The sequence below is a fragment of the Hemiscyllium ocellatum genome, chromosome 33 (assembly GCF_020745735.1).
Source record: "Hemiscyllium ocellatum isolate sHemOce1 chromosome 33, sHemOce1.pat.X.cur, whole genome shotgun sequence".
In the NCBI taxonomy this organism is placed as follows: Eukaryota; Metazoa; Chordata; class Chondrichthyes; order Orectolobiformes; family Hemiscylliidae; genus Hemiscyllium; species Hemiscyllium ocellatum.
In genome coordinates, this window is record NC_083433.1 from 44,250,197 (window position 1) to 44,274,066 (window position 23,870).

The 23,870-nt window shown below is 42.9% G+C and overlaps 1 non-coding gene across 1 annotated transcript; it reads left to right on the plus strand.

The window, feature by feature from the left end:
* Window positions 1–22,109: 22,109 nt before the first annotated feature.
* trnah-gug (transfer RNA histidin (anticodon GUG)) lies at window positions 22,110–22,181 on the plus strand. Its single transcript has one exon. It is a non-coding gene; the product is annotated as a tRNA-His (tRNA).
* Window positions 22,182–23,870: the final 1,689 nt, after the last annotated feature.

Genomic DNA, 23,870 nt, shown 5'->3' on the forward strand with positions numbered 1-23,870 from the left:
GAATCCCATTCCCCTATCCTTTAACTCTACATGTACCCCTGACTAATTCACTAAACTCAATCATTCCTGAACACTATGGGCAATTTAGCACTGCCAGTTCACTTACCTTGTATATCTGTGGTTTGTGGGAAGAAACGGGAGCACCTGGAGGAACACACGCTGACATGGGGAGGAATATCCAAACTCCACATGGACACCCACCCAATGCAGGAATTGAACCTGTGTCCCTGGTGCTGTGAGGCAGCCCTGCTAGCCATTGAGCCACTGTGACACGCTGAAATTGTAATTGCATTCACAGCAACCACGTCCTCTGCAAGCTTATTCCACACGTGAACCACTCTCTATGCAAAAACAAAAAATGTTTCGTCACCTAGAAAGGTGACATCTTCAGTGCTTGGGAGCCTCCTGTGAAGCGCTTCTGTGCTGATTCCTCCGGCATTCATCCTGGTTTGAATCTGCCTCTTCTGGTTGTCAGTTGCTGTTCACTGCAGTGGTCGGTATATGTGGTCTAGGTCGATGTGTCTGTTGATAGAATTGGTGGATGAGTGCCATGCCCGAATCGAATTCGATTGGGACAAAACCACTATTATAGGGCAGGCCAAACAGAACAGCCAGGGAATTCCTAGAGCACAGAAGCGATCCACAGGAGGCTCCGAAGCACTGAAGGTGTCACCTAGAAAGGGGACGAAACGTTTGCAACAAAAACTCCCAGCTCGGCGATCAGAACCACAACAACGAGCACCCGAGCTACAAATCTTCTCACAAACTTTAAACAAAAAATAAAATCCCAAACATCGTTTTAAAGCTTTCCTGCTCTCACTTTAAAATGTATGTACCCAGTCTTGAATTGCAAACCCTCCTGGAAAGGGCACCTGCTGTTCACATTACTGATAGTCTTCAGGATTTTATAAGTCCCTAATAAGGTCACCCCTCAGCCTCCTACGCTCCAGTGAAAGAAGTCCCAGCCAATCCAGACTCTGCTTAAAATTCAAACCATTCATTCCCATTAACCTCCTGGTAAAACTCTTCTGAACCCGCTCCAGTTTAATAATAACCTTCCCATGACAGCACATCCAGAAATGGGCACAGTATTCCAAAAGAGGCCTCCCCAACATCCTGTACAACCTCAACATAACGTCCCAACTCCTATACTCTGAGGTCTGAGCAATGAAGATAAATGTGCTAAACACCTTTTTAACCACCCTGTCTACATGTGACACATACATCAAAAATCTGAACACAGAGGTCTCTTTGTTCTATATCACTTCTCATGGCCTGACTTTTAATGAGTGTAAATCCTGCCTTTTTTTTTATCAAGATGTCTTATTTTGCATTTATTCCAATACAAAACATCCTTCGAGTATAAGGGCAGTAGGAGTATACTGAAGAGGGAAATCAAGAGGTCAAAAAGGGGACAGGACACAGCTTTGGCGGATAGGGTTAAGGATAATCCAAAGGGATTTTATGAATACATTAAGAACAAAAGGGTTACTAGAAAGAGAATAGGGTTCATCAAAGATCATCAACATGGCCTATGTGTGGAGCTGTCGGTGTTGCGGTTGGGGGGGGTGGAGGGGGAGAGACTAAACGAGTATTTGGCATCTGTGTTTACTGTGGAGAAGGACATGGGAGTTATGGAATGTCGGGAAATAGATGGTGACATCTTCAAAAATGTCCTTATTACACAAAAGGTGGTACTGGATACCTTGAAATGCATAAAAGTGAATAACTCCCCAGGATCTGATCAGGTGTACCCTAAAATTCTGTAGGAAGCTAGGGAAGTGATTGCTGGGCCCCTTGCTGAGATTTTTGTATGATTGATAGTCACAGCTGAGGAGCCAGGAGACTGGAGGTTGGTTAATGGGGTGCTCCTGTTTAAGGAAGGTGGTTTGGACAAGCCCGGGAATTACAGATGCGTGACCCTGATTTCGGTGCTAGACAAATTGTTGGAGGGAGCCCTGAGGGCCAGGATTTACATGTATTTAGAAAAGCAAGGACAGACCAAGATTGATGAAATTGATGTGCTGGAAATTTTGGAAAACATTAAGATTGATAAGTCCCCATGGCCAGACCAGATTTATCCTCGGCTGCTCCAGGAAGCGAGAAAGGAGGTTGCTAAGCCACTTGCGAGGATATTTGCCGCCTCCCTCTACTGGAGTCGTACCGGAGAATTTGAAGGAGGCGAATGTTATTCCTCTTTTCAAGAAGGGAAATAGGGAAATTGGTGGCAATTACAGACCAGTCCGTCTTACATCTGTTGTCAGCAAAGTTATGGAAATAATTCTGAGGGATAGAATTTATGACAGTTTGTCAAAGCATAGTGTGATTTTTGAGTTCTTTGAGGAGGTGTCAAGACAGGTCGACGACTGCAGAGCAGTGGATGTGTTATAAATGGATTTCAGCAAGGCTTTTGTTAGTGTTCCCCATGATAGGCTTATCCATAAAGTCAGGAAGTATGGGACACAGGGAGATTTGGCTATCCGGATTCAGAATTGGCTGGCTGACAGAAGGCAGAGAGTGGATGTAGATGGAAAGTATTCTGTCTGGAGGACAGTGATGAGTGGGGTCTCGCAGAGCTCTGTTCTTGGGTCTCTGTAGGATTTATAAATGACTTGGATGAGGAGGTTGATGGTTAGGTTAGTAAATTTGCCGATGACACAAAGATTGGAAGTGTCGTCGATAGTATAGAGGGCTACTGCAGGCTGCAGCGTAACATGGACAGGATGCAGAGCTGGTCTGACAAATGGCTGGATAAATGCGAACTTGAATGCTGAATATAGGATTAAAGACAGGTTCCTTGGCAGTGTGGAGGAACAGAGGGATCTGGGTGTGCAAGTACATAAATCCCGCAAAGTTGCCAACCAAGTGGATAGGATTGTTAACAAAGCAAATGGATTTTTGGCTTTCATTAACAGGGGGATAGAATTTAAGAGCCGTGAGGTTTTTCTACAGCTCTATAAGTCCCAGGTGAGACCACACTTGGAATTTTGTGTCCAGTCTTGGTCTCAATACTGCAGGAAATGTACAGAGGCTTTTGAGAGTGTGCAAACTAGGTTTACTAGCATGCTTCCTGGACTGGAGGGCTTCCTGTATGAAGAAAGTTTGAATAAGCTCGGACTTTCTCTCTGGAGAAAAAGAGGAAGAGAGGAGACCTGATAGAGGTGTAGAGAGACTTTTCCCCAGGGCAGGATTGACTTGTTTGAGAAGTCATACTATGAAGATATTAGGAGGAAGGTATAAAGGACGCATCCGAGGTAGCTTTTTTTACACAGAGAGTTGTGAATGCATGGAATGCGTTACCAGTAGTGGTGCTGGAAGCGAAGTCATTGGGGACAAGACATGCACATGGATAGCAGTGAGTTGAGGGGTGCGTAGGTTAAGTTACTATGTTTTACATCAGGATTAAATCTCGGTATAACATCGTGGACGTAAGGGCCTGTTCTGTGCTGTACTTGTCTATGTTCTATGATTAGGGATAGTCGGCATGGCTTTGTGTGTGGGAAATCACGTGTCTCGTACTTGATTGAGCTGTTTTTGAAGAATTAACACAGGATTGATGAGGGCAGAGTGGTAGATGTGATCTCTATGGACTTCAGTAAGGCGTTTGGTAAGGTTCCCCATGGGAGACTGATTAGCAAGGTGAGATCTCACAGAATACCAGGAGAACTAGCCATTTGGATACAGATATTGCTCAAAGTTAGAAGACAGAGGGTGGTGGAGGAAGATTGCTTTTTGGACTGGAGGCCTGTGATCAGTGTAGTGCCACAAGGATCAGTGCTGGGCCCTCTGCTTTTTGTCATTTCTATCAATGATTTGGATATGAACATAGGAGGTATAGTTAGTAAGTTGGCAGATGAAACCAAAATTGTCGGCGTAGCGGACAATGGAATATGTTACCTCGGATTACAATGGGATCTTGAACAGATGGGCAAATGGGCTGAGGAGTGGCAGATGGAGTTTAATTTAGATAAATGCAAGGTGCTGCATTTTGGAAAAGCAAAGCTTAGCAGGCCTGATACACACAATGGTCAGGTCCTGGGGAGTGTTGCTGAACAAAGAGACCTTGCAGTGCAGATTCATAATTCCTCGAATGTAGAGGCGCAGGTAGATAGTGCACTTGAGGAAGTGTTGAGATGATCACACCAAGCACTACTGATGCTGCCTGACCTGAACACAATGACCAGGATGGATAAGATGTGGGCATTGCTGGAAGTCAGAGTCTATACAATGTGGACCTGGGGACGTGCAGCAGGTCAGGCAGTATCAGAGGAACAGAAAAGTTGATGTTTTAGGTCGGGACCCTTTGTCAGTCCTGATGAATAGTCCTGACCTAGAACGTCAGCTTTCCAACCCCATCGTATTCATGCTGGTCATCAAATACCTATTTATTCTAGTCCCACGTTCTGGCACTCAGCGTGTAATCGATATTGTAGTGCTTGGTGTGATCATGCCAACACTACTTCAAGGCTGCAATGTTTCCTACATCTGTCACCATTTCAGACACTGCCAAACCTGCTGAGGATCTCCTGCACTTTTTGGTTTTATTGTGGATTTCCACCATTTTGCTGAGGCACTTAGAGTCAGAGAGTTATCCAGCACGGAAACAGACTCTTCAGTCCAACTCGTCCATGTCTACCAGATATCCTAACCTGACCCAGCTCCATTTGGGAGAGTTGGCCTATATCACACATGAACACTTTCTATTCATGTACCCCTCCAGACGCCTTTTAAATTTAATTTGGCCTGTGTCCATCATTGCTATAGCATCTCATTCCATACGCTCACCAACCTCTGAGTGAACCGTTTGGCCCTCAGGTCCATTTGAAACCTTTCCCCCTCACCTAAAACCCAATGCCCTGTAGTTTTGAACTCCCCGACACTGGGTGGAAACAAAGACCTTGGCTATTCACCCTGTCTGTACTTCTCCGTAAGGTATCCCCTCAGTCTCTGGCGCTCTCGGGAAAAAGCCCCAGCTTATTCAGCCTTTCCCTTTATCTCCACAGTCCTAACAAGAACCTTGCAGATACTTTCTGAAACCCTCCTCAAGTTTTGTAAAACAGAGTTATAGAGATGTACAGAATGGAAACAAACCCTCTGTCCTAATCGTCCATGTACAGCTCATTTATACATGTACCAAGCAAGTTGTCCCTATGGTCCCTTTGAAGTATTTCCCCTCTCATGTTAAATCTATGCCCTCTGCTTTTGGACTCCCCTATCCTAGGAATAAAGAAACTGACTAGTCACCCTGTTGTTGCTCCTCACAACTTTATAAAGTTGTATAAAGCCATCCCACAACATCTCCTGCTCCAGGGAAAATAGCCTCAGCCTCTCCCTATGGTTCAAATGTTCCAATACGGTAAATCTTTGCTGAACTTGTTCAGGTTTCCCAACATCTTTCCTGGAGCAGGGAGACCAGAATGGAAAGCAGTCTGGGAATTCCAAAAGTGGCTGAGCGAATATACTGTACAACTGAAACATGATCTCCCAACTCCTATCCTCAATGCACTGCCCAATAACAGCGAGTATACCACCTTTACCGACCTGTCTACCTTCAACCCCACTTTCAAGGAACTATCAACCCACACTGCACGGTCTATTTATTCGTCAACATTTCCCAGGAACTTGTTATTGAGGTTGAGCTTATTGTGGTAACATCTTTCTGAAATCAGGGAGACGAGAATTGAATGTAGTATTCTAAGTATTCTAAGGTCACACCTCAGTTTCCGACACTCCAGGTAAAACTCCTGGCAACATCCTTGTAATTCTTTACTGACCTACTTCAAGTTTGAGAACATTCTTCTGATAGGAAGACCAGAATTGCATGTAATATTCCAAAAGTTGCCTAATCAATGTCCTGTACAGCCACAATATGACCTCCCAACCCCTATACTAAACACTCTGATCAATAAAGGCAAGCAGACCAACTGCCGCCTTCACTATCTTATCTACCTGCGACTTTACTTCCAAGGAACTTTGAAGCTGCATAACAAGGTCTCTTTGTTTAGCAGCACTCCCCAGGAACTTACTATTAACTGTATGTGTCCTGCTAAGGTTTGCTTTTCCAAAATGCAGCACCTCACATTTTTTTCTAAATTGAACTCCTCAGCCCATTTGCCCATGTGATCCAGATGCCTTGTACTCTGAGGTAATCTTTTTCACTGGGGGAGGATTTTGCAGAAAGTTATCAGAACACATTTTGTGAAAATTCAGGAATGTTATGGAAAGGGACAAGGATGGGCCTGCAGTTAGAGTTCTAATTTGGTTCATTTCAGTTCAACCAGATATGATTTTGCCAGTGTGCAGGAAGCAGTGTGAGCAGGATGGTTCTCATCAGAGGGTGGAGGTGGGGAATATAAATGAGAGGTTCCAGATTGATTTTTCCCCAATGTGATTCCGACCAGGAAGGAAACCCGGGGACCTGGGGGGAGGATTCATCAACACCCGGGAGGCTCTGAGTTGGTTCTTAGTTTGCAGACAAGAGTTAGGAAACTGAATTCAAGGAGAGGAGTGAGATTGTGAAAACTGGGTGTGGAGGGAAGGAGTGAGGAGATTGGTTTGGTCTTCAGTTAACAAGAGAGAGAAATTGTGAGACTGAGATTTAAAGCTTTGGGGGGAACAAGGAAACTGCAATTTAATACTATCATTATCTTATAAAGTTCCATCCTGTAGTAACAGTGATGAGTTGTTTTCTCTGTTATAGGGTACTGAAAGGGTGGATTTGTGGATGAAAAATTCAAATTGAGCTTCATGTTCGGACCTGATGGTTACTGGATCCGTGCCGATCTGAATATCATTGGCCTATTCATCTGGAAGGAAAGGTGTGTATTCTGTCCGTGGACAATATTTCAAATGTCAGTGCGTCTGGAAAAATTACTGCGACACAGCCAAGTCCATGTTTGCAAAGTTTGTAGCTTTGAATGGAGGCTGTTAATCAGGATTATCTCAATGGCCCCCCCCGCCCGCCCCCCGTGGCTCACTTCAGTACCTGACAGGCGCTTCAGTTTCAGTGGGATTGTCTGTCAGGATTCTGATGTGGAGGAGACTGTGTTGGAGTGGGGTGGACAAAGTTATACATCTCACAACACCAGATTATAGTCCAACAGGTGTTTTTTTGGAAGCACTAGCTTTCCGGGCACGGCGTAATTTTTAACTGTATCAGGTCTATCTCTATGATGATAGACTTCTTCAGTTAAGTACTTCAACAAGCAGTGGGCGGCGTGGTGGCGCAGTGGTTAGCACTGTTGCTTCACAGCACTAGAGACCCGGGTTCAATTCCCGCCTCTGGCGACTGCGTGTTAGGTGAAGGAGTAAATTTAGTAGAATGTTTCTTGGTGCGTTACGATTCGGCGGGTCGGTGTGGACCTGTTGGGCCGAAGGGCCTGTTTCCACTCTCTAAGTAATCTAATCTAATTACAGAGGCCGCATATTCCCCTCTAGCAGTATCAACTGCTATTTTGGCCCTCGGGTTAGCTACTCGTCACTTTTTCTCCCCCAATCCCATCTCGCTTTCTGTTGATCTTTAAAGTTTTTCTAATCTCCTAGTTTCTCGCTGATCATTGCCAATTTGTATGCCTTCTATTACAATTTGATAGACGCTCTTATTTCCTTAGCCACTCATGGTAGATTATTCCTTTTCCTACAGTCCTTCCTTTTCACTGATATATACTTTTGCTCAGCACTTTGAAAATTTGCTTTGATATTTCTCCACTGGCCGTCAACTGCCCTATCGTAAACTCTTTGCTTCCAGTTTAGATTAGCCAACTCCTGTCTCATCCTATTGTAGTCTCCTTTGTTTAAGCACAGGTTCTTGGGATTGGATTTAATCTTCCCGCTTTCCAACTGTATTCTAAATTCATCCATACTTATCACAAGTCCTTTATCAGATTACAAGGTGAGGGGATGTTACCTGGGTGTTTTGGTTTGCATTATCAGTGACCTTAACTTTGTAATAAAGTACAGGATAGATATTCACAACAGAGAATTCTGGACAGTGTGAATGTACTACACAGTCTAAAACCATAAATCAGTCTCCCCTGAGTTTAAAATTGCAAAATCATTATCTCCTACATGCTTCCTCACTATCTAAGTTTGGAACACTAATCCACCTGATTATCCTGCATTTTCCAAAAATCTCCTTGGGTGAATGTGGTGATTTTTGGATTCAGCTTTCCAGTTGTTAACATAAGAAGATGTGCACTGGGCACAGGAGAGGCAGTGTAGCCTTTCGATGATGATTGAGCTCACCTCGGTCTCAGCTGCATTTTCCCACCTGCTCTCTCTCACCTTTCAACTCATTGCAAATTCAACATCAGTATCTCTTCATTAGATTTGCGCATTGCCCTGGCATCCACCGCATTTTGAATAGGAAATTCAACTCATTGAGATAAGTATATTCTTCTTCCTGAGAATAGAATAGAGTTCCTATTGTGCAGAAACAGGGTATTCATCCATCGACTCCACACCAATCCTATGATGAGCCTCCCATTCAGACCCACCCATTCCCTGTGACCCTGCATTTCCCAGGGTTAATGGCTTAACCGGCACATACATGGGCACTGTGGGCAATTTAGTTTGGCCAATCCACCTAACCTGCACATATTTGGACTGTTGGAGGAAACTGGAGCACCCAGAGGAAACCCACGCAGACATGGGGAGAACGTGTAACCTCCACACAGTCACCTAAGGCTGGAATCAAACCCGGGTCCCTGACGCTGTGAGGCAGTGGTGCTCGCCACTGAGCCCCCTCTGCTTAAAATCTGCTACCCCTTATTAACCTACCCACCCGCAATTGGCTGAATCTGTGTTCTTTACATCAGAAATCAGGTTGTGGAAGCAGGTGTCTCAGTAAAATCCAGTAACGGCCCGTGTGTCCTGTGTTTCTGAATGGGGACACTATACCCAACGCCTTCTACCCCACACTTTTCATTCACTTTCCAGAGACAGGGCTCCAGTAGCTTCATGAGGACTACAACTCCCACAGTCCCTGAGGCGGGGACCACACGTGTGTGGGGAAGCCTGGCACTGTAAATGTACAGAATGTGGGTGGGTTTTGGAGCATGTGCTTTGGGGTAACTAGCGGAAAGTAGTTCACACTGTGATTGGCTGGAGGACGAACATATCGGTTTGGGGGCGGGGGGTCAAAGTGCCACTACACCCATGTGGGACCAAAGGCCATCCCCAACTCGTCATAACACTGGGCATCGACCAATGGGAAACAAAGAAGGATCTGACCCATTCTCCCAGACTGAAGGTTCCTCTTCTGTCCAGGGTCTGCCACCTCCCTTTCTGTTTCCTTTTGTTTCATTCTGCTGTTACATCATTGACTTGCAGCAACTGAAGGGAAAGGAAGTGAACCCAGAAAGGGTGCAGAGTCTAACCAGGGACAGGAAGTGGTGGCATGGATCTGTTTACCAGTAACTCCATGAGAATGTGGAGGGTGTACAGTAGGGGTACCAGAGTCAGAATGGTGGGAGAGAGTAAGTGGGCTGGAGGGTTACAGCTTTGCAGAAGAAATGGGAAAAAAGATATTCCAGAGAAACTAGAATTGTCTGCTCTGAATTTCTAAACTGCACATATTCCTTTATACTGGGTGCTAGATGGTGAAGGTTTGCAGACTGAAATCTCAAATTCATGTGCAGATTGTGATTAAGTTACCCAGCATTTGAAGAACCAAAGATAGAGAATCACTTGGCCAAAATCCTGCACACTCTCCCTCCCAGCATTGTCGTTCTCTCTGCGCCAAATGGACTGTGAATGGTACAAGACAGCAGCTCACTACCATCTTCTCAAGGGTAACTAGAGATGGGGAATAAATGCTGGCTGAGCCAGTGATGCCCATATCCTGGAAATGGGTTCTATCTCTAGTTGCTGAAACCCCGTTGATGTTACTGCAGGATGATGAGGGATGCTGAGTGTATCCTCCAGGAGGCAGCACCATCACATTACCCCTGCCTACATCCACACAGTAACACCACAACGTCACTGGTACAAAAGGCAGTGAAACCAAAGGAGGACTTAGATATAATTCTTCGAGGTAAAGCCATGAAAGGGGGTTTGAACACAGCAGGAACAGGAGACTGAGCTGGATGCTCAGCTGTTTCCCATTGAATGGTGGAGCAGGATTGAAAGGCTGAATGGTCTCCTCCTGCTGCTATCTCCCAGGTATGTATATAGCCCTGGAGCCCGGGTAGGAAGGAGTGGGCAGGGATTCTCCAGGAGATTGCATTTCTACGTCAGTTTTCAGTGAAGGATGGTTTGATGGATTTTATTTAACATTTATCTTTAACACAAGGTTTGAGAATTTTGGTTTTAAAATGTTGTCAAAGTTTTTGCACAGCAAATAAAATTAAAGAAAATAAATTAAACTGTCTGAATATAACAGTTTTAAAACTTTCAACCTCTGTAAAACAAAATTCTATCTATTCACTTTTCAGCTACTCAAACTCCAGGGAAATATTCCCTCCCTGTCTGAACCTTTGGTTTGATTAAACTGCTTTTCAGGTCTCGTTCTGTGAGCTGTGAAGCGTTCTTTTTCCCCATTTCTCCGACCCAGAAATGTTATCACAGCAACCTTCCCACCATCAAAATCATCATTACGTCATTTTGCTTTTGGTTAACATATAATCACCAGCAGTGCAAAAGTGAGGACTGCAGATGCTGGAAACCAGTGCCTAGATTAGAGTGGTGCTGGAACAGGGCTTTTGCCACAATGTTGATTTTCCGGCTCCTGACCTGCTGTGCTTTTCCAGCACCACTCTAATCTTGACATATAATCACCAGCAGTAAACCATTTGTGTAACCAACTGAATATTTCCAAACAAAGCCCATTATGGGAAAAAAAACATTACAAGTGACTGAGTGGGAAGGGACTAAATCAAAGTAGAGTTGTGGGGAGGGGGCAGCGGTGGAGATAAAGCACTGTATCCCCTGCGGTGCCCACCTCTATCTAAAGGCATCAAGAGCATTGATACACACCACATGCTCCTTCTCCAAGGACACCCTGCTGTGTCGCCTTTATCCTCAATCATAGAATAGAATCCCAACAGTGTGCAAGGAGAGCATTGGCCCATCAAACACCACCGACCATCCGAAGAACATCCGACCCACTGCACTCCATCCCTACAATACTGCATTTCCCAAGGCTGATCTACCTAGTCTGCACAATCCTGGATACTGTGGACAAGGTAGCATGACTGATCCACGTAACCTGCACATTTTTGGGCTGTGGGACGAAACCAGAGCACCTGGAAGGGACCCACATTATCATGGGGAGAATGTGGGAAATCCACATTGACCAAGTCTAGACTCCAACCTTGTACCTGGTGCTGTGAAGCAGCCGCGCTATAATCACAATTTAAATCAAAACAGATGATCCCTGCTCATTGTCCCATTGCTGTTTGTAGAGACATCCTGCCCAGAGAGACATCCTGAGGTTTAGAAAGTGGCAATGTAAGTTCAGTCAACTCCAGCCCAGTTAATGTGGTTAACAACAACAACATCAATACTCCAACAGTGTCATCATGTACAAGGGCCACTCCTGACTCTGATGAATAGGAACATCAGAATCAGAGTCCTGCAGTCCACACGGAGCAGATGGATGATCACTTCCCTGTGAGCACTCACTGGTCTCTCAATCGTGTTGAAGACGCAGCAAATCCCTGTCACACAGAGAGGGAAACAGCTCCTACCCAGTGTGAACCCGCTGGGGTTTCAGTGGGGCAGGATGAATCACTGAATCCCTTCTCTCACACTAAGTATCTGAATGCCCTCTCCACTGTGTGAGCTGACTGGAGACTCCGAAGGTGCTGCATTTGAGTGAATCTCCCCCCACACTGGGAACAAGTGAATGACCGTTCCCCAGAGTGAGCTTGTTGGTGTTTAAGCAGGTCAGAGGACTGAGTGAATGCTTTCCCACACACTGAGCAGGTGAATGGCCTCTCCACGGGGGGAATGCACTGATGTCTCCGCTGATGAGAGATTTGAATGAATCCTCTCTCACACATGGAGCGGGTGAAGGGTCTAAACCCACTGTGCCATCTCTGGTGCCTCAGCAGATTGGAAGATCGAGTAAATCCCTTCCCATACGTGGGGCAGGTGAGCGGCCTTTCCGCAGTGTGACTGTGTCGTTGAGTGTCCCACTGGGAGGGGTAAGTAAATTCCTTATTCTGATTGAGCCCGTCCTCCTGTTTCTCTCATTTGTTATTGACAATCTCATTCCCCCCGCACCAGAACCTGTTCCAGAGAGGGTTCCAGAACAGGCAGAATGATCAGCTGCAGCTGGTCACCTGACCGGTCACTGGCCCCGAAAGGTTCACTCTCCACAGATGCTGCCAGACTGAATGTTAGCAGCAATTTCTGTTTTTATTTCTGACTTCCCAGCATTTGCAGATGTTTAGTTTCCCAATACCCGTCTTGTCTGTTGCAGAGGAGTTTATTGATGAAATTAAAGGGTTTCAAAAATTGTACGTTAGGTCACACGTCAGCTGTGATCATCATGAGTGGCAGAGCAAAGTCGCGGGGCTGAATGGCCTCCTCCTGTTCCAATGAAAGTTGTCCATCAGCAGCTTGTGGTAACATTTCCCCTTACTGCTCACTTCACCTCCATCTCTAACACACTGTTACTGACTGAACAAACCTCCTGTGTTTGAACTAAACCTGCTCATGCTCAGTGGCTCCCTCTCCTGCCTCCTGGGTTTAACTCTCACCGTGGAGTGCTGTCTCATATTACTGCAGGAATGCCGACAAGGATTAATCCTGGAGTCTGTATCCCCTGGGATCCACAATCACGGTTTATTTCCTTCTTCCTCTTTCATTCTGGCCAATGAACTCTCGGTTTCAATCCATTTTCCTGTCAAGCTCTTCAACATGTCAATGTGGGTGGACTAGAGGCAGCTGGGATGAAAAGAAGTGGGGATTAGGCGGAAGCACGAGGAGAGGTGATAGCAAAGACAGTTCTCATTGTAACGGCAGAGTTTCTCCATGACCCAGTGAGTAGTGAGACACCTGAGTTTGTGGGAGAGACAGACTCAATCAGGGATTTGGGAAAACACTCAGACATTGACCTGTCCATCTGATTGTTAACTCAGACAGGTAGAAAGAAAGATGCACATTTAGATCGCACCTTTGATGATCTGGGGCAATGAAACATGCTTCCAACCCAATGATTTCAACCTCAAATCTCTGAAAACACATCACAAACCTTTCTACTTGTACCAGGCTGTCTCTGAGCCTCCTCTTTTCTTGAGAAAAGCGTTTTGAGCTGTTCAGCTTTTCCTGGTGATTATAACCGCTATGTTCCTGTAAGATTTGTGACTGAACCATTTATTTTCCGGTTCCTTGTGAGAGATGAAAGTAGGAAAAACAGTTCCTGACCAGTGAGGGGTTTCGGTTGGAGTATTTATATTTAAAAATCCATTCCCACCCTCACATACAGTGTGAAATTGATGTAAAACTGAAGGGAAGGAGTGAGTGAGCACCCACTGAACCATAAAGGAAGCATATGTATCTGAGTTGAATGAGCCTACTCTAAGATCAAACTAACCAACATGCCCTTCATTTACTATCATCCATGTGCCAATCCAAGAGTCGCTTAGAGTCGCTGATGGATCTGAATCTACTATCACCATTGGCAGTGCATTCCACGCACCCACCACTATCTATAAAGAAACTATCTCTGACATCACTGTTAAAAATGTGAATTTTGCTCATTTGAATGATCTGTGTAATCCCAGCCTTATAAATTGAGAAAAACCTAATTACTTTTCCCTGCAACAATTCCTGTTCATTTTTGCAGATAGCACAGTCAAGCAGCAAGATGACATTTATCATTATTCTTAAGTATGCTAATAGAATTTTGAAAATCTATATATTGCTAATATATAATAATTATTCATTTCATTCCATAGAATATAGAACAGTACAGCACAGTACAGGCCCTTTGGCCACGATGTTGTTCCTACCTTTTATCCTACTCTAAGATCAAACTAACCAACATGCCCTTTCATTGACTATCATCCATATGCCTATCCAAGAGTCACTTAGAGTCCCTCATGGATCTGAATCTACTGTCACCACTGGCAGTGCATTCCACGCACCCACCACCATCTATAAAGAAATTATCTCTGACATCTCCCCACAACTCCCCCATTCACCTTAAAATTATGCCACTTTGTGGGGAAAACTCTGTCATTATCCATTCTATCTATGCCTCTCATCATCTTATAAAAATCTATCAAGTAAACTCTCACCCTCTTTCACTGCAATGACCAAAGCCCCAGCTCCCTCAACCTTTTTTTCATAAGACATGCCTTCTAGTCCAGGCAGCATCTTGGTAAATCTCATCTTCACCTTTTCTAAAGCTTCCACATCCAATGTCTAACGAGGTGATCAGAACCAAATACAATATTCCAAGTGTAGTCTCACCAGGGATCCATAGAGCTGCAGCATAACCTCGGAGCTCTTAAACTCAATTTCCCAGCGAATGAAAACCAACACACCATACACCGTCTCAATAAACCTATCACCTTGGATGTCAGCCATGAGGGATGTATGGATGTGCACCCCACGATCCCTCTGTTCCTCCACATTGTCATGAATCCTGCATTTAATCCGAAAATATGCACTCAAATTTGAAATTCCAAAATGAATAAGTTCACACTTTCCCAGGTTGAACTCCATCTGCCACTTCTCAGCCCAGCTCTGCCAATGTCCTCTAGCAACCTACAAAAGCCCTCCACACTATCAACAACTCCACCAACCCTCGTGTCATTGGCAAACTTCCTAACCCACCCTTCCACTTCCTCATCCAAGTCATTTATAAAAATCACAAAGAGCAGAGGTCCCAGAACTAATCCGTTCAGAATACTACTGGTCACCGTGCTCCAAGCTGAAAACTATCCATGTAATCTCACCCTGTCTTCTATGGGCCATCCAATTTATTCTCTGACCAGGCAGGTTTCCCTGTAACCCATGCCTCATTACTTTCTAAATGAGCCTACCATGGGGAACCTAATCAAACACCTTGCTAAAAGCCAGACACACCATATCCACTGCTCTGTTCTCACCAATGTGTTTGTCCCATCTTCAAATAATTCAGTAAAGTTTGTGAGGCATAACCTGCCGCTCAGAAAGCCATGCTGACCATCTCTAGTCAATCAATACTTCTCCAAATAATCATAAATTCTGTCTTTCAGAATCCTCTTCAATAATTTGCCCACAACTGATGTAGGACTGACTCATCGATGATTCCCAGGATTATCTCAATTGCCTTTCTTGACTAAGGAAATAACGTTTGCCACCCTCCAATCATCTGATATGACTCCAGTGGACAGTGAGGATGCAAAGACCATCACCAAAACACAGTAATCACTTCCCTCGCTTCCCATAACAACCTAAGTTATATCCTTTCTGGCCCAGGGGACTTATCCACCCCCATGAGTTTTCAATATGTTCAGCACATTCTCCGCCTTAACATCAACCTGTTCGACCTTATCAGCCTGTTTCACGCTGTCCTCACAGGAACAAGGTCCCACTCACTCGTGAATACTGAAGCAAAGTTCTCATTAAGGACCTCCCCTATCCCCTCTGACTCCTGGCACAAGTTTGCTTCACTATAAGGGGTATTAATGTGGAATTATGTCTCAGCACTGAATTAATGTAAAGATATTGCAGTGTACAATCACTCGATTACTTTGAATATTGAGCTGTATTTTAACTGAGAAAACACAGTTGAATTGATTTGATTATATTTCACTTCATGCTAGCATTTATTGTGTTTCGAAGCACAATAAGAGTTTCATTTTTACATATATATAACTTACTTAAAATTCATCGCACGTTTATGTACAGAAAATAGAATTAACATCTGCTTGTTCCTTTCTTTATCGATGACTGTTCATTTTCAATTTGTGGAAGTTGTACATTCTTGAAAGGAAGGGGAATTGCATTTTTAAAATCAATGTACAATGATCATGCAGTTTTATCAATTTGTCTTTCAAAGAATTGTCATGAGATTCCTGTTTATTTAAGACCACCATTGTATTGTTATTGTAAAATATTGTTTAATTTCCAGTCCATTACACACAGAAACTACCAAATTTATTCCCATTTGAATTACTGCAATAAACAGCTGATTAGTTTTCATTTGTGTAACCACATTAAACATAATATTACAGTCCTGCCCGTCCTGAGTGGGCACATTATGAAAGGAGCTTGTGAAGCTGCGGCAGTGTCTCTATTACTAGACTCGAGGGAAGGTTTCAAATCACACCTTCACTACAAATATATCAAGAGCCGCTCTGAATGGTGATTAGAGAGTACCTAAGCACAGACTGAACTGCTTTTCAATTCAATATTAGATCTACTTTTATCTATTATATCAATAATCACAAAATCTTATTTGATACTTATTTGAGTCAGGTTACCAAGAAATATTGTTGGAAACTTCACTTTAGCCACATTGCTTTTACAAAAGACTTACATCTGTCCCTATTTTCTCTAACTGAAAGAAATCTGAAGAGGAATTTCACTTTTATGAAAAAAGGGGGGAGATGTTTCCCATATAAATTAATGCTTCTTCGATTTGCCCCTTTTCAGTTTATGTAGGTTTCATAATAACGCTCTACTTTCGGATAGTGGGGATACATGTATCTAATTCTGTTGCTTATAAATTCCTGGAGAATATTTGAAAATTTTGCAGAATTAAAGATTACGACGTCTAAGTAATGAGATTGATCTTTTTTTGTTGCAAAGGGGCAAGTCCAAACAATTGAAACACAATAAACATTATTCCCTCGTGCTATAAATTTGAAATAAAGTTGATATCTTCTTCAGTAAACTAACAAATGCTACCACCAATTACTTGTCAGTCAGCTGGTTACCTACTTTGTAACTAAATGTTGTGATTCATCTAAATATTACTCTGTCCTTTGATCAAAGTGAATTTGTATTTGTTCGGTTGTCAGAAACTTGCTTTTATTTTTCCATTCACCTGTTCATTTTGACCGTAAGATTGAAATGCTTTGAAAACATAGGAGATTGTTCATTTAAAAATAAGGTTTGCATATCTCTCACATATCTCATTTCTTATATTATGATTCAAGAATGTTTCCTGGTGGAATTTGAGTAAATTCCAAACATTTGTTGACTTCAAATAAGATCTGTAACACCCAGTTATCAATCTGTTGTTAATGTTTCAGCTGGTTACATTGACATTGATTAGGTTCTCATTCAGAGAGATCAATTAACAATTAGAAACTATTTGCAGGATTATTGAATTGAAAGAGAGATACAGATGGGCAAACATTTTTTGGAAGGCATTGCTTTTTCATTGAAATATGTAGACTGTTCCAGAATTCTATCTCGCCTTCCATTGGTTTTCTTGTCGAGAATGCAGATTTATAGTTCATGTGAATTTTAATGTGTTCTGTATTTTGAGATTTGTATCCGATTTAAGAAGAAAAGGAGAAACAATTAACATGAAAACTTTAGTGAATAGAAAGCAAAGTAAATTAAATTGACGGAGGCAACTTTTAGTATAATCTCTGAATATCCAGTCAAATTTTTCTAATGTCTCGAGCGTGGTGCTGGAAAAGCGCAGCAGGTCAGGCAGCATTCGAGGAGAAGCAGAATCGACGTTTTGGGCATAAGCCCTTCATCAGGAATCGTTTCTGATGATGGCTCAATGCCCGACAGGTCGATCCTCTGGCTCATTGGATGTGCCTGCCCTTTTCCAATGCCACACTCTTGGGTCTGATCTTCAGCTTCAGCTTTCCCCACTTTCTCCAAATATGTTTAATGAACGTCAACGGTATATATTAGCATCAGCACTTGAACAAGACCAAGTTAACACATTTTTTTGCAATATTTATAGTGAAAAGCTATTTGAGAACATGCAACAAATCAGATCGAACAACATCTCTTGCCGTTAGAACCCTTGGCCATTCATAATAAAGAATAACCATGCTTTGAACAACCAGTGTGGTGTATAACGACTGAACTGAAATACCAGAGGACAACGATTGCATTTATTGGAGGGAAAGATAACCAGATCCTTTCGGTGATAGTGGTGATTAATCTCAGAAACAAAAAGATATTTATTGTGATTATTCCACTGAACAGCAATTAGATGGTCATGAACATCTTTGTGTGGCTTCATGTGCAGTGTTCTGTTTGAACATTGATTTCAGTAACATTGAGATATTTTACAAGATTGACAATTGACGGTTAAGGATAAGTTTTAAAGGCAACATTTTTTTTAAATGTCAGTTTTGTTTAGCGAAACACAATTCTATTTATACGGATTTCCTACTGTGTGGAAACAGGCCATTTGGCCCAACAAGTCTACACTGACGTTCCAAAGAATACTCCACTCAGCACCATTCTGCTCTCAGATTACTGGACATTTACCCCTGACTAATGCACCCAAACTCCACATCCCTGAACAGATTGTGCAGCTTAGCATGGCCAATTTACCTAATCTGCACATCTTTGAATTGTGGGAGAAAACCAGAACATGCAAACTCCACACAAACATGTGGCCGAGAATGGAATCAAACACATTTGCATAACACTGTAAGACACAAGTGCTAACCACGGATCCTCTGTTCTAATGCCCAGCCCCCTTGCAAGAAGTGAAATATGTAAGAGACGTGCAAAACAAAAAATAAAAAGTTCTAACAAATCACGAATGAACAATAATTAGAAAATTAATATGATCAAAGGACACAACAATATTCAGGTCAATTGCATTGTTTAATTACAAATTTGGAATGAGCTAACTAATGAATAACGGGAATTGACATTTGTTTATTTCACTGATGAAGAAATTGCCTTGCTTTTCATCTTTGTAACACTGCAGAATAGGATTTATGTGCCTGAAATGTTTGAATTAAGTTCTTTCTATCTAAAGAAATCAGTACAATCACATTGTTTTTTTTCATCTTTAAGACTCAAACATTATCAAATACTTTCCAGGAATTTAGAACCAGCAAAATTAGTTAATTTGGTTACTTGGGAACTCGAAGCGAATAAACAGCAGATTCTGTGAATTATTCCTTCAATGTGATTATTCAGCTGAAGACAACATCCCTTCTTTGCAAAAATGCTCAACTTCGAAAAATTCAAAATGCATTGTTTAATGAAACAATACAGAGATGTTAACTCTTTTTCATTTGACTTATCAAAACGCGTGAATTTTACATGATTTTGTTGCATGAAAAATACTTAAATCTTATTGTGATTAGAAGTACAATAAATGTTTGCATTCAACTATGTTTCTTTGGGTAAAATAAGAGGAAATTCCACATTTACAGCAAATACTGGATTGAATGATTATTACGTATGAGCAACCTGATGAAGGAGCGTCGCTCCGAAAACTAGTGTGTTTCCAATTAAACCTGTTGGACTATAACCTGGTGGTGTGAGATTTTTAACTTTGTACACCCGACTCCAACACCAGCATTTCCAAATCAGATCAACCATGAGTTCGTTGAATGGTTTGCAGACTCCTTGCGCTGAATAGCATACTTCCACTTGGTTTAACATTTCGTCTAACGCCTTATTTTATTCATAAGTTCAGAATTGTGAGGGGATGGGATGAAGTGACAGAAAAGGTTCATTAAACCGATCAGACAGAGCAGGAACAAGGCTCATAAACTCAGGAAGAAGAAATGTGCTGTGACCTGGGGGCAACAAATGACACTGGGCACAGCACAGGTGGCTGTGTACAGAAGCTGTGATTGCTGAAGGAAGTTGCTAGATCTTTTACAGTTGGCAAGTCAGTGATCACGCTGGATGTTGGATCGTTGTATAATTCACAGACAGCAGAAATTTCTGAAAGAATGAAACGTTAGTTTCATTGGAGAAATTTTCTGTGGCTCCAATGCCGAGTGACTGTTTGAAATACTGATCAGATCTTTGCGTGAAGTGTTAGGTTAAAATACTCATGAACAACCCAACTGGATAAACCTGTGCTCCCGATCTGTAGTATGTGAACGCATCTGATGAAAGCAGGAAGTCGTTCTCCAAGCAACTGTTCACTTCCTATTCATTATGTAATATCTTCCCTTCACAATAAATAAAAATCCACTCAGTTCAATTTACAATGCTTTAGGTGGAATATTAAGCCAAATCTTTCAAAATGCAGACTTTTGGAACGGAATCTTATTCAGCTGCACACATTAAAAGAATTTCTTTACATTTAAAGTCAACTAATTTAGACATTGTTTCCCTGCAACTTCCGACCGACTGCACCCCATCCCTACACCTTTACCTACCCACACGCTGTGTCCCTCCTTGTGAAATTTATTCCTTGCATATCAACAAATGTGCCTTTCAAATTATTTTGAAAACCAGATTCTCGGAGTGACAGCGATTCTGCTCTCATCATTTCTTTCTCCTTCAAAGGTTTGATTAAAGGCATTGAACACCTGATATCTAGATGTTTACTTACTTGAAAGATGGAATTTTCCACCTATTTACTCTGACCAAACATTTTATAACCTACAAAAAAAACATTAAGTCTTCCTTGGTTAAAGGATAACTGTTCTCAGTTTTCCAAGAAGACAAGTGAATAAAATCTCATCTTCAGTACACCCCCATCAGCATCTTCTCTAATGGCTTTACACCCCAGTAAACCCCGTCATTATCAATTCATGGAATCACAGAACCCTACAGTGCGTAAAGAGCATTTCAGTTAATCGGGCCGGTATCGACTCTCTGAAGAGCATCTCACCTAGACCCACCTCCCCTCCCTATTTCCATATATTTCACCTGAAGAAGGGGAATCCCTCCCCCCTTATGATTTCAAATAAACCTGTTGGAGTATAATCTGACGTCCTGTGATTTCTGACCTTATCCCCACATTTCCCATGGCTAATTCACTTAACTTACTTAATTCACTCCCTGGACACGAGAGGGCAACTTAACTTTGCCAATCAACCCAACCCTCCCTCTGAACACCAGTGCGAATTACTGAGACAATGTTCCATCATACTGATTAAATGCTGTATCATTTTGCAATGGTTTTATACCCTGGTAACAGCCTCATCAGAATAAATGAACCCAAATTCAATGTATCAAAACGGTACTATGTCCTTTACAATTTCATTCGTGCTACGGGAAATGCTTCTGCACTCATATTTGAATGTGTTTACGTTGTTTCTTCCTCAGCTTCCTGCTTCTAGTAAACACTTCAATCCGGAACAAGTCTGTCAAATACTTTTCATTCCAACACAGTCACAAGGTGAAGTTTGCAGAAGGCACGTGTTTGGCCGTTCACTGACACACAGCCTTCCTGAGAGCTGCAGTCCTTCCCCACCTTTATTCAGGCAGCACTGTCCTTCCTGTGACATGCCCCATCTAGAATAGAAGGACAGGTATCAATACCCGCACTTGGGAATGGAGTGACAGTTTTAAAATATTTACACTGTCGCCAGCGGAGAATTGAGCCCTGTGACAGGCGGGGATACTAACTACTATACTACCGAGAACAAGAGTGTCAAAGGAGGCCCTTCAACCAAATGTGGCCACACTTCTCAAATACAACTGCCTAATGAACTGAATCACATTTCACAATTCTTACTCCACAGACTTATATGTCTTGGCATCACAAGCTCACATCTGAATATTTATTCAGGTTGTAAGGGTTTCTGTCGCTCTGAACAATGCAGATAGTATATTCCAAATTCCAACCACCCACTGGCTGATAAAGCTTTTTTGTACATCTTCGCGACTGCGCTACTCAGTTCCTCTGAATCTGGGGCTGGGAATTGGGACTATGTGGCAGCAGTGGTTACTGCCTTGTGTGGGGAAACTGGTGATGTAGCCAATGTTAAACTGCATTACGATTGAAGCATACATTTCAACAACACCTGTACTGTCCCCGGAGTTTTTGATGTTTTCGAGAAATCTACTTATCTCAGCCTTCAGCATATTAATGATGGAATCACCACAGCCTCTGGGGGATCCGATATTAAACGGTCAGCCCATTCTGAGTTCTCACATATCTGCCACTGTTCGCTTCGCACTGATATTGTGCATTATTTGCGCTGCCTAATATGTCCTATGAGACTGCATTTATCGCGCGCTATCAGCGCTCTCATCTGTAGGATGCCGTGATCGTGTAGTGGTTAGTACTCTGCGTTGTGGCCGCAGCAACCTCGGTTCGAATCCGAGTCACGGCAGTAATTCCTCTATCTACTATAGCTCTTGGGAAACACAAAGGAATCAGTTGGTTGGGTAAGGTGATGATCTTTTCCCTTCAAATTCTGCTCGCTCACATCTCTGTATTTCATATGTCAGAATTCAAATCCACCCGTTCTCAGAGATTTCACTCCTTCCTACCATCACTAACTGAACTGTTCATCCCACAGCCCCATTACATTAATTTAGAGATGCCGGTGTTGGACTATGGTGTAAAAAGTTAAAAACCATACAACGCCAGGTTGGAGTCTAACAGGTTTAACTGCGCACTAGTTTTCGGAGCACTGCTCTTTCATCATGTGATTGCGGAGTCATTTCCCATATCATTAAGGCATTGCAGAATCGAACACAGACTCTCACATTGATAGTGTTCAGTCTGTGCTGCTGCGGTCACCGTTGCTGGGTGAACATGCCCCAACCCCACCATCGGGACCTGCAGATCAGCTGATCCATTTGGTTATGGCTGTTGTGAGGCCGATCCTCAGGAAGCAGCTTTTACTGATATGGACTTGCGATTATGGGCGGTCAAGCTCAGGAAAATGACACAGAACAATATCGAGAAAAAGCGACTTCTTTCAGACAGATTACTTTCACGGCTTTTCCGCAATGGCCGAGCACTGTTACCACGGAACTGTTAACTCAGATACAGAGCAAATGGACCAGAGGCCCGGGTTTGACTCCAACCATGCCAGGTGTTAGAATTGGGATACAATACATATCTGGAATTACGAATCTAATAACACCTATAAATACATGGCCAATTGTTGAAAAAAACAAAACCATCGTGTTCACTGACGTCCTTTGAGGAAGGAACCTGCTATTCTTACCTGGTCAGGCCTCGATGTGACTCCAGACTCACTGCTATACGGTTGAGTCTCGACTACCCGCTGTGCAATTAGGGCCCGCAATCAATACTCCCGAGACAGTCACGCCCTCATTCTGTAACAGAATAGGAAAAAAGTTAATTTAGCTCTCGCTAGATTCCTGTGTGCAGTTCTGCAACTCACAGTATAGCAATGATGTGATGTCACTGCGAACGTTGCAGGAAAGATTCAATGGGATATTGTCTGGGCAGAAGAGTTTCACTTATGAGGAGAGATTGGACAGACTGGGGTTGTTTGTCACCGAGCAGAGGAGATTGGAGAAGACATAACTGAGATGTACAAAATAATGACGGATATGGATAGGATAGACTGAAAGAAGCGTTTGTTATTGATGGAGGGATCGAACACTGGGGCCAAGAGATTTCGGGAAAAGGCAGAAAGGTTTGATTATATGTGCGGAAAGGGTCAGAGAGGCGGAAACACTTTTAACCTGAAAAAAATTCAGATGTGAATTTGTGATGACAAGTAATGTAAGTCTATGGGCGAAACGATGGAAAACTTGATTGAGGTCGTTGAGCAGTTGTGTTGGACAAGTGCGGGCACAACAGGCTGAAGGGCTTCCTTCGATGTTGTTGTCCTCCACAGTATCGTGGTTAGTGTCCCCTCCTGTCTCAGGACTCAATTCTCTGCTGGGGGCATCGAAAATGTTTTAAATCTGTCACTCTGTTATCCAGTGAAGGTTATTAATGCCTGGCCTTCCATTCTCGGTGGGACGTGTCACAGGAAGGACAGTGCTGTCAGAATCAGCTGGGGAAGGACTGCAGCTCCTGGGGAGAGAGTGTGTCA